The sequence below is a fragment of the Miniopterus schreibersii genome, assembly GCF_964146895.1.
Source record: "Miniopterus schreibersii genome assembly, chromosome: 9".
Lineage (NCBI taxonomy): Eukaryota > Metazoa > Chordata > Mammalia > Chiroptera > Miniopteridae > Miniopterus > Miniopterus schreibersii.
Window position 1 is genome coordinate 66,468,098 of NC_138118.1, and position 12,045 is coordinate 66,480,142.

The following is a 12,045-nucleotide window of genomic DNA, read 5'->3' on the forward strand; positions in this document are numbered from 1 at the left end:
TATTACTTCCATAGTGCCTAAGTTCTTGACTATAATAATCTTTCAATAGATGTTCACTCATTTGAGTTGTGTATTTAATAGAAATATCAGTTACCGCTAGAATTTTGGAGTCCTTGGTGGTATAATGTATTTCATAGGAAGACAACCAGATGAAATAAAGAAAGTTTAGATGAACAGTCCACTTTTCCTTGTAGGTGGCAAAGACACCTAAAAAAATATTTAATTGATTTAATGATGCAATACTTTTGTATCAGAAATGTGCGCACCCGTAAAGAGATTACAAGCATCACTTTACAAAATAAATTTAAAATAATTTTTTAAGAACGAAGAATGTTATCTATACTCTTAGAGACAATTCAACTTCATTTATAATCATTTGTTAAATCTTTTACATAGCTTTATCTTGGTGGTCTCTTGGCTGACATTTCAAAGACTTTCCTGACATCCGATCTTACCAGCACCAAATTCCTACTCCCTCAAACCCATGCTTACCATTGTCTATGCTCTGTTCCCCCAGCAATCCAATGTTTCCCAGGCGGTATCTGCTGCTTTGAAGGCTTTCCCACTTAAGTTCCTCTTAGCTACATATGTCTACATTGTGTCTTCAGAATCTACCCCATCCTTGTATTCCTATACCAAATTTTGCCTACAACAAGAAGCTCCCTAATTCCTCCACCCTCTCCTTCTTTTCACCTAATACAACTATAATTCATATCTTACTGCCACACTTTCCTCTAGAAATTTAACTGGTCCATTATTAAATATTTTTATAGCTTTCCTTTTATTAGTGTTACTCATATAAGTGGTTGCCTTTCTAAATCGTGAGCTCCTAAGGCCTCATCTTAGTTAACTTTTTTTTTTTTAATATACCTTTATTTCAGAGAGTGGAAGGGAGAGGGAGAGAGAAAGAGAAACATCAAAGATGAGAGAGTCATTGATAAGCCACCTCCTACACACCCCCTACTGGGGACTGAGCCTGCCCAGCCATGAGCTCTGACCAGGAATCCAAGGAGGATCTCCTGGATCATAGGTCAATGTTCAACTTCTGAGCTTTGCCAGCTGTGCTCATGTTAGTTAACTTTGTATTCCTCATGGCACCAGAGTGTTTCTAAGGAGCGTTTTAGCTTAAAGTGTGGCTAAAGTTCTTTGGCTTAACTTGGTTGAATTTCTTATGGTCCAAATTTTTTACATATTTTGGAATACTGAGGAAGCTATAATGCCTGATATCTGCATCTTCCATTAAACATCTCTATTTGATTTTTCCACATTTCTTCACTTGACAATGTTCACAATTGGCCAGGAGCCTGATTACTGAAAGATCTTCTTTACCAACATATGGCTGTATCTGAATGATTGCACTGGACTTGAGTGTGCTCATTTAAGTCTAATGAGGTCCACAGAGGTGACCGTATGACTCATGACATGAAGTCATTTTTCCAATTAGCATTCTGACAAATGCATTAGAAGGAGAACACTTTCAATAGATTTCCACAGCTGCTGAAGGGATCAGGTGTCAGAAGATTTTCAGCTTTGTTCTGTTCTGGTCAAATAACTTATTTTTACCCAGACTCTGCCTCTTGATGCAGCTGGCAGCGATCATATGTCATCTGAGTCTGAGCCCAGTTTAAAAATGGTCCTTGTTACTGTACCACAACTGAAGAAATTTTAAGAGGGAACAGCTATAACTTTTGATTGAGTCGTCCATCTTTTTTTTAAAAATGAGCTTATTTCCATATAGTATAATACAAATTTTTCTTTTTCAGAATTACCCCATTCATGAGGTCTAACATTTGGTATAAAACATATATTTGCAAGCATAATAGAAAGGACTAGAGACATTTCCATTACCCTAAAACACCTAATTTCACTTTGGCCTTTCGCCACCTTTATATTAAAGTCAGAACATATGTCCTCATTCAGACCAAAAAAAGAAAAAATTTCAAAATCGCTAGCGCCTCTCAGAACAATCAAACAGCACTGATTTACAGGAATTCTCCAAGTGAGGCCAGGGGTGATGCAAGGGTGTGAAGGAGAATACCACTGAGGGAATGGTCTCAATTCTTCAATGTTTAAATGCTCAAGAGCATATATTAGGACCTTGGAGAAACCTGGATTACATACTTTTAAAAAAGAAAGATAATTTCTTAATGTAAGTTTTTCAAATAATTAATGAATTCACTATTATAAGCAGCACTTAGAATATCATCCCTCAAGGTATTCTAAAATTAGAAAAATAATTATGATAAATTAACTAACTTAAAAGATAAGAATAAATACAAAACATGGGTAATTAACCAACTTGTAGAGCGATGTGATGATCATATACAACGAGAATTTTATTTGCTTGTGTGAAATTCTTTAAAAATGGTTTCCAGTGCTCTTCTAGAGGATAATCTCCACGTTAGATTTAATTCCACCACTGGTCATCTACTGTATGCATTTGTTTGAAGGCATTTTAGTTTTTTATCTTTTATTTTTTCACTGAAATCATTTTTAAGATTTTTTGATGAATTCTAGTAGCAAGAAAGAATTGCCTGCACCTTGTTCTCTTTTCTTAGGATTTGCAGCAGTTTTATAGACATTTATTGTTCTAATTATTGAAATACTGCAGAGCCTATGTATGGGAAAGGGAACTTATATTAATTTGTATACTCTTTATATAATACTGTGCTCTCCAGAATGGGATTTAAATTTTCTATAAAGATGTTAAAATGCTCCTCTCTACTATCCTCTTGCCTCCCCTAAAATAAAATAATTTAATTATATTTTTAAAAGTCTCTTTCACAACAATTTAAGGATTATTATTATCTGGCCTCATTATACAGAAGAAAACTAGTAATTGCACTGAGAAGAGGAAAGAGGAAGTAGAATGAATAGGAAGCAGAAAGAGTCATTCACACTGTTCAAAACAAGTTGGAAAATGTACCAAAAGGAAAGGCAAAAGTAATGGAAGATCATTCCCTATGGTCCTTATTTTATGAGGAAAAAAATGTAAATATCTTTTGCATTTATCTTTAGTATTGAAAAAGATAATAATGGACTAAAAATTTGGACATCTTTGACAAATTAGGTACTTTCTTTGGAGCTATTCTACATCAGACATATATGCACACATCTCGTTTTTTGTATGCTCTACTCTTTTATAATGCTAGATGTAAAGCAAATTTCTGCACCTATGGAAAATATAGTGGTAAAAAATTTCATACCAATTGTCATGTATTTTTAAAATTTTTTTTAGTTAAAAACTCAATTTGGCCTGTTAAAACAAAAATAGATATTTTTAATTCTGCCTAGAAGTGAGGTCTCACATTATCCAAGGGGGAGAATGAAATTAATTCAGCTTAGATTTTATCACTGGACCCCACGCTGTACAGGACGAGAGTCCCCGGGCAATGCTTAGACCCTCTTCAATCCAGCAGCCACCATGAGCATCTACGAAAGCACCAAATCTGTGGAAATTATTTCACCTACCCCTGTGACCCATATTTAGACAACTTGCTTTCACTGCTGAGGCTGCCTTCAGCGCCTTCACCAAGAGTCTCCCATATCCTTAGCCAAACACACTTCCCTCACTCATTGAAGAAGTAATATTTATATTTTCTCTTTCTAAGGCAGAGGGAGTATGGAAGGGGAGGGCATTATTTAACTTTGTTCTGGGTCCATTTTATTGGTCCCAGCATCTTGTCTTTATTTTTTTAATGGGTATAAGCTGGTTGGTATTTGCATTTGTGTACATAGCAAAAGTCTAATCCTACAAAGAAACGGAATTAGAATTATTTACCTATAGTCAAAGAAAATATCAAATTGCCCAGTTTTGTGTTGCCGCGAGTATTACCCTGTCTGCGGTCTTCCTGATATCGAATTGACAAAGTTTGAGAAGCAAAGTTCACAAGTGCTTCCCAGCTATTCAAACCTTCTTTAGTTGAGTTGTATTTAGATATGACTTAAACTTAACTTTAAACCAACACTTGCCTTTGACTATCGAGATAGTGTTTAATAGGAATAAATGTAATGTACAGACTCATTCTTAATGAGCAATAACTGCTCCCGGAAAAACCATGTCAGAGCTTTCTAAATACAAGGCACTCTAAATCAGATATGACATAAATGGTTTAGTTATAACAACCGTAAGTGGGGAAGGGTGGTGGAAAGATCCTAGTAACCCAGCTGAATGATAGGACATCAGAAAATAATATTATGATTTAACAGTGGTATTAACTACAATGGAAAAACTAGAAAAATGAAGCTGGTATTAAAGTTGATATCATAATGCACACCTACAATACCTGGTATATATTATTGACAACACATTTAGAAATGAACATAGACAAAGTGGAGCAAGTGTAGTGAATGACGTGACAGGTATAGTGTATGATCATTTTAAAAATCATTTCATATGAGGAAAGTTTGAAAAAACTGTGAGTAATCTGATGAAGAAAAGATGTGGAGAAGAGAGAAAAGTTATTTTTAAATACCTACAGGTATGCCATCTGAAAAACAGGTTAAGTTGGTTTGTTAGGGCTCCAGGTGAAAGAAGAGTCATTGAACAAAAGTTTCAGGCAGACAGATTATTGTTCAGTAAAGAAAACACACATACTCATGGTTAGGACTGTTCAAAGGAGGGACCAGCTGCTTCAGGACCTAGTACCAGGAGTCTCCTCTCACTGCAGGTGCCCAGCAGAGGCTGAGAAGTGGCTTGAGAAGGTTAGTTTACTGGAGATGGAAACCTGGGGGGGCTGGTTAAACAAGGTGGGTGTTAAGGTGAGAAGGCTTGCCAGTGCATCTTACAACTTACTCCTCAATAAGAACAGACATCTATGTTGAAAGTGAACAAAGCAAAATAGTAAAATGTGAACTTAAAACTTACAGAGTTAATTTTACCTACTAATGTGGAAGTTCAAGATAAAACAAGGATAGAAAATTACTATGGAGTACATTTTTTGTATGAACCCGTGTAATTCAAAAATATAAGTGGAACATTGCAATCTTATAAATTAGATAATAAGAACTTCTTTATTTTCACTTGAGGAAAATATGCACAAAAAATAACAGCTTTCCCTGAGTAGAACGTAGTAACTTTTATATGTCTTCTGAGAGGCACTTTGACATTTAAAAAACAACAACCTGGCTCCAGAAACAATAAATGTGCTTTAAATAGTGACAAAGCATTTAACTCATATTTGTGCAGCAAAAAAAATGATACTTTCATTAGATATCTGTAACAGCAAAACTAAGGAAAATAATTTAATGACTGTTGATTGGAGCGGGAGGCACTAAATGAAGGCAAGTGAAAGGGAGTTGCTTTCCTTTCGCTCAGCGTGTGGTGTAGACACTTCCTCCCCATCACCTCAGTCCTGTCCACAGCATTACATTAGACTGGGCCCTGAGACTAGAAATATTGAGTGGTTTTGTGTTTGGGATTCTGGTTGTTTCACTAAATGCTTTTTAATGAATACCTTAATGCACTTCTTAATCCATAGTTTCTTTATTTCTCTTTTTCCCCCCACCTGGAGATTAATATTTAAGTAAGAAACAATATAATTTTTTAACTGCCAGGTTTCATTTTTAATTCCCTTGGTTAACTATTAATCTTTTAAAATAATTATTCTTGGATTCCTATTAAAGAAAGATTCTCATAGTCAAGATTCCTAGGAAAATAATGACTTATTGAAGGAAGCACTGAAATTTACTAGTACATTAAAGCGGGTATGAAATTTGAAATGGGTTTTACTTATGTCAGGAATGCAATGCAAATGCAAATATTCCCCTGTGTAAAATAATAGCAAATGACAGGAAATGAACATAAACTACTGATTCAACGAATTGCAATCAATGCTAGTAAGGATGCAGAAATAGATGGTTTAGAAACTTTCAAGAAGGTTAAACGATACTAATCCACTGTCTTGAGTTATTTAATGTGCCTTCCACAGATTCACATGCTGATGGACCTATCTTTATGTCCTATAATTAATATCCTGTTTAAAATGCATTTTATTACTTCCTACCATTGAAAAAAGTTAGTAGAACAATTGCAAAATGATTTTTTAAACTCCTCAGTTTCATTTAATTCTTGTGTCTTCTGCTTTATTTCTACGGCCCTCTTCTCACTTATTAAACATTGAAGTTGGCATCTGAAAATCAGTAGAATAATATACTTTGAACAAATTTAGTTAATAGACTACTGTGTTCTTTAAAAAAAAAAAAAAAAACACTCCTCCCTACACATTTTTTACAATTACAGAATTAATAAGAAAAGATAATACAATTTGGTTTATGTAATTATTATCGATTTGCTTTCACTTTTCAAATGTACGTTTGAAGTAGGGCAGTACTCTGGTGCTACTACTTTATCAGGTTTAAGTCATTTTTGCAAAGTGATTTTGATCTTAGTCAGGACTGTTCAGATAAAGTAGATTGATAATCAATAAAAGAAAATCCTATATGAATTATTTTGATCTATATATTGGTTTAAGTATTTGTCCTAATAGCACATTCTCAAAGAGCATATGTTTCATTTTTTAAAACTGTACATTAGGAAGGTAAGGTAGAGCTTGTGATATATTTATGAGGTGCATAACTTTATACTGAGTTATATTGCTTGTTTCTGTCTTCAGAATTCCTTACTTAATCATGTTAGATGCATTCTTAATGATGTACATATCCAAGGTATTAACACCACACATACTAAAAGACAATGATAAAGTGTTTTGTTTTTTTTTATCTAGTGAGCATTGGCAAATGGGATTTGGTTAGTGTAATCAAATAAAACCAGAGCTCTTAAACAATGGGATATTACAGAAGAGAATAGAAAAATAATAATATTCTTTCCACCATTTTAAAATTTGACTATACTTGTCTAATGCATTCAAGCAAATGATAGGATTTGTATAACTTTTCCTCTTTGTAGATCCACTCATCAAAATATTATAGCCTTGTTGTTGTTGTTTAATAGGACATGGTTTACATTTCTTACAGGTTCACAATCACCTTATGCTACTTCTTGAACTACAGTAACAAGCTTACCTTGCTTTGAAAAATGTAGATGGTGAGATAAATTTCTGAAGTATTTCAGGAAGTACTTTCCCTTTTGTACTTTGTCCCTCAAAATGCAATCTATCTGTCTGTGGGGTCCTACACAAGGGCATCTGACACTGGGACCTAAGTGAGCTAAAATCTGGTCCATGCTCCCCTCACAGAACCATGTAGCCTCTCATGCGGCTGCACTGACTGGAGGAAAGGAAACTTTTTGTCTATTGAAAGGCATAGTGCCATTGCCAAGCATTGTATCCAGAGGGAAAAAAATTAATCCACCCAGATAATGTGTGGTTTCTACTGCATCCACCCAGAGATGATGCCTTTTTCTGAATGTACAAGTATGACATAAGGATTAGGGTTATCGCAGACTATTCCAGTGAATCAGCAGTCTGCATTGCCAAAGGGAAAGGCAAAAGAAATCCAGAGAGAAGTAGGACGTTGAATTGTTTGATTTTGGATTAAAAAATAATCTTTGAAATTCAAGAAAAATACCATAGCTTTGAAAGGAAAAGCTTTGATTTTTTTTTTTTTTGAGTTTCAAAAGGCTAAGACCTGAGAAGCAGAAAAAGAGATTGAAAACATAGCAGCTGAAAAACTGAACTAACCAGAAAAGATATTAAATGTTCCCATGTTGAAAGAGAAAGGACTATTTGAAGGGAAGAATAAACTGTAGATATGGTAGGACTTGATAAGGCACTTCTAACTTGCTCTCCCCTCCAGGTTCTAGTTTTCCAACAGGATAGAAAATGGAATGCTCAGATATTTGGTAGTCCTAAGAAGAATGAACTGTACCTTGACTCCCAGAGCAAGTCTAGGGATATGACAAAGCCTTACAGAATTTTGAGGACATCTAGAATCAGTGCAGCTGCTATAGAATTGACATAGTGATAGTGCACTTCTTCATGAGTGGCCTGAATTAGTCCTCCTGCTTTCTTGCAGCTACCCAAAAGTTTTACAGGATATTCAAAATATTTTCTGGGGATCTGAGACAGGAATCCTTAGGGAACAGAGAGAAGGTTGGTGGACATGAGGAGGTGTGATAGACTGAGAAAGAAGTAGTGACCTCTGAGGACCTAATGAGTAGTCAGTAGACAACCAATGCAAGTAGCTTGAACAGTTCTGGTTGGGTTCAATCCAGAACATAAAAACAACCCAGCAGATGCCTCCCTGTGCTAGTGCCTAGACTGTTTTATCCAAGAAAAAGTTAGGTGGGTATGGAGAAACTCATTCAACTGTGAAAATTCTAAATAAATTACAAATTTATCTTCTACTTGAGCTTGGGATAGTCTTAAATTTACTTATTATGGATTTACATAAAGACAGTTGCATTTTTCATATGCCCAAATTTGTGGCTTATGAAAATGTATAGCCTACAAAGAGATGTACAAAACATTGCAAAAGAGAAACCTAGAGAGTGTTACTCCTAAATTGTTTTTAAATAGCCATTAAAATATTATTGCACTTTACAAGATTTCATTTTCCTACAATATTTTTTGGAACTCAGCTATTGTCACAGTTTATTCATTCATAATTGCAACTTGAGGGATCTTATCAATAAACCAGAGATATCTTTGCAACTAAGGTAAGAAAAATGAGTTGAGACAGATAAAGTGACTTGCTCAATTGGTGGCTGAGCCTCTAGATTGAGACCTAGTAATGCCCTTTCCAGTTTTCTCTGACTCTCCCATGTAAAGTGACAAAAACCCACCTTAAAATGCTAGCCAATATCCCTTTTATTAAAGCAACAAGCAAGCAAAAACATTAACAAAAGTAAATCTTTTGGCTGAGAACCAGAGTGATTTCTTGGGTTTATTAATATCAAAGAAACACAAAGGGATTAAAAATATGCATTAGTTTATATATGAATATTATTATATGGATATTTATCTATATATTATAGATATGTGAGTAGCAAATACATTTTGCAGACTCAAATATTTATATCTGTTGAACATTTAGTAATAGTTCTTCAAGGCTAAGTATTGATTTAAAAAAACCAAATGATTCTAATCTTCAGTAAATCACACTGTCATAGCAAATAGATCCAGATAAAGGAGCCAAGTTCTCTTACAGCACTGTCCCAACGTGTAAAATGAAACACTGCCTTAGGAGTCATCACTGCATATTTTAAAAAATATAATTTTTACTTCTTGAATGTATTTGGATAGCAAAATCATGTAATTATAGTGTGAATGTATATGTAAAGACATCAGTGAGAACACAGAATCTCTCAGAAATTTCACCTAGAGTGAGATGGTAGATAAAATACAAGGCATTTTTATGCCGGTGTGAAAAAGCGGACTAAAATATTTACGTATTAATATCCCATTGCAAAGATCACTGTTAGCTCATTGGCCTTAAATTATTCACTAGGTTCAATGGTTATTATTTTTGGCTGCTGTAGTCAGACCTTATAAATACATTTCTAAGGTCACACACTCTACTTTTCATCTAAATCTTTCTCCTACTTTTCTCTTTTAAAACTGAACATTAAATGAAATTACCTGACATTCAACCTTAGTGAGTCAAACACTTTTTTAGACCACAAATGAAACTACAATGATATTATTCTTTATATTATCCAAAGGGTGATCCAGAAGTCAGGAAATAGGGGATTTTAGTATCAACTTTAATAAATGTTATTTTTTAAATGGCAATCACTACAGTACCCTTTTTGTTTAAGAACAAAAATTATCATATCAGAATGTAAGTTTCCAAATAGATTTTTTGGATTACTGAGAGTTCGCAATCTTCAATAGAACCTTTATATATCTTACTAACCCCCTTGCACAACAAGTATGTTAAGGGATTCATTCTGTGTTTCTTATCATATACTACTGAGCTATGGTAAATAGTTCTCTGCAGTGCCGGCATCTCAGATCACTATACAACTGGAAGGACCCTTTTTCTTTTGCACTATTTAAATGTTATTTTGCTTTGAATTCAAACACAGGAAAAGATAAATTTTCTCATTGTAGGGGTGCAAGGGCCTGCCAAGCATAGTCTGGCTCAGATTAAAGAGTCAGTATAGAATTCAGAAACATGAGTCCCTTTGACCTAAGAACAAGTTTGGGAACCCAAGAGATGAAACTAAACTCTTGACCTAGAGTTAATCTTGGGAAATCAGTTCCCAGTTATGTTTCAGTCAGGTTTCCTATGATGTCACATAACCTCACATCACCAACCAAAAGGAATTTGCTCGGTACCCAATGAACTGTATTGCAGTTTAGAAAAGTGCAAGACACTGTTCAGTCTTGTTGATTTGGTCATTCTCTGAGTCAAATGCTGTTTCGTTTTCCTCTGCTTCTCTAAGCCTCTAAATATTTCTGCCTAATTGTGATGAAGTTTCTTCCACATTCAACCTTCAATTCTCATCTAATCTTTAATTCATTAGATACATCATTATGACTGTCAGTTAGGTGGTAGACATTACATTACCAATGCTTCTAAAATCCTTTGCAGGTCCTAAAACTTCTAGAAACGTTTGTTCTCTGGTTTAACCCCATTTCTCTTTTGAATGCAAAGTTCTGCTCCACTGCCTCCAGCCAGGCCTCAGGCTGACTTCCTCTCCTCTAATTCTCAACTCCCCATGACCACCTTCTCCAACTTCTTTCTTGGTCCATGAATCTCATTACCATTTTATTCTTTGGCTCTCTAAAGAGCAGTAAGACTCTGACTTCCAACAGATAGGCTGCTTTTTAAGGCACAACTTTAAAAGAATGAACACTTGGTGGATGAGAAAACCAAATACTAAAAGAGAATTTATTAATGTGCTTTGGGAAGTGCAGGGAACACCACCATCTCCACAGGTGACAGCGGTAGAGTGTCTAGAAGTCAAAGTACTATTCTAATGTGTTACTCCATTAAAGAGCCATACAGAGGGAGAGATAAGACTAAATAGAACCTGAAATCTAAGACTAGGATGACACATGGGAAAATATGGGAATAAATTCAATAAAATGTTATGGATCACCTCCCTTATTCTAGGCCCTAAACTGTGCCCTGGAGACGTAGAATGGATAGCTAGGGAACATAAGCTTAGCTTAGCTTGGGTGTCAGAAAAAGCTTGCTGAATTCTTGATCTTAAAGCTAAAATTCTGTGTCAATACACAGACACTTTGAAAAGCATTGCAGTGCATGAATTGATGCTGTCTAGCTATAGATTTTCACCTGATCATCCATACCTTGGGTGAAATATCCCTTAATTATACCTAACTGCATTGACTCTAATTCACAATTACCAAAGAACCACATAATTATTACTTATTCCCTAAGATATCATGAAACTGGAAAGCAGACACCTTAGACTACACACAAATGTCCTAATTACTAAAATTATATTTCTACATAGTAAATTAAGCAGCCAGCGTGGTTCACTTTCACTCTCTGCATTCCCTAATTTCACCATAGGCACTGAGCACTCCTTTGACGGGCAACACATTTTGGAGGTAAAGAGAGCAAACCCTGGTACCAGCCCAGCTGAGTGATTCTTGTGCCAGCACCTAAGTACTGTACTTTCCCAGGCAAGTTACTCAACCTTACTTTGATTTCGTTACTTCATCTGGGAAGGGGAATAAACTATTACTTAGCTCTTTGGGCTGTTATGAAGATTAAATGATGTGATGTAATAAATGACTTGTTTAAAAACATTCCGGTATATAATAGTCAATATTTGGTTGTTTAATTTACTGCAAATATCAATTTACAAGTCTATCTACAAACTCCAGTTCTCTACGGGAGCCCTGGCCTAACCCCACCTACCCCCCACACTTGTGTGGACTTTAGGCAGCTTATTTATCATTCTCTTTCCGTTGGTTGCTCATTTGTGTAATGGGGGTAATAAGCAGTAATTCACCTATAGAATTGTGAGGGTTAAGTGACCTGACACATGAAACCAGCAGTACCTCATACATAAGCATGTGATCAGTATTAGGTGTTTTATTATTGTTACTGTTATTATGTATGTCAAGTGTCTAGCAGAGGACATGGCCCGTAGTTCATGGTTTATAA